The following is a 528-nucleotide window of genomic DNA, read 5'->3' as shown; positions in this document are numbered from 1 at the left end:
ACTGTTGGGTTTTCTGGGATCTCATGAGCGAATCTAATTCCTAAGAGATCGATTCTAGGGTTTGCGCAGCGGATATAAAACAAAAATTTTAATGAAACCCTAGAACCATGCTACTATTGAATCATAGAAATGTTAGAACGCTTACCTCAATCGATCCGGGGCCTGTATCAATTGATCTGTTCGTCCGATCACTCTAGGCAGGAAGAATACCTCGCCCTCTACACGTATCCACACGTCGGGATGGATTCCAACACCTTGAAACTTGTCTGCTAGGACTAGAGATCTCGATCTCTCTTGTGTGCAAGGTTTTGGAGGCATAGGGTTTTATTTTTCTTCTTTTTTTTTTCTTCTTCTTTTTTTTCCTTCTTTTTTCTTTTTTCTTTTTGTTTAAAACCCTAGAAGACATTCTCCTTATATAGACTTTCCAAAATCCTAATTTGACAAGGAATAGATTACTAGGAATCCTAATCTAATTAGGTTTCCTAAACCTATTAGAATTCTAATCTCATTAGGTTTCCTAGATGTAAT

Source organism: Tarenaya hassleriana, unplaced genomic scaffold, assembly GCF_000463585.1.
Source record: "Tarenaya hassleriana unplaced genomic scaffold, ASM46358v1 Cleome14, whole genome shotgun sequence".
NCBI lineage: Eukaryota > Viridiplantae > Streptophyta > Magnoliopsida > Brassicales > Cleomaceae > Tarenaya > Tarenaya hassleriana.
Note: the sequence above shows the minus strand (reverse complement) of the source record.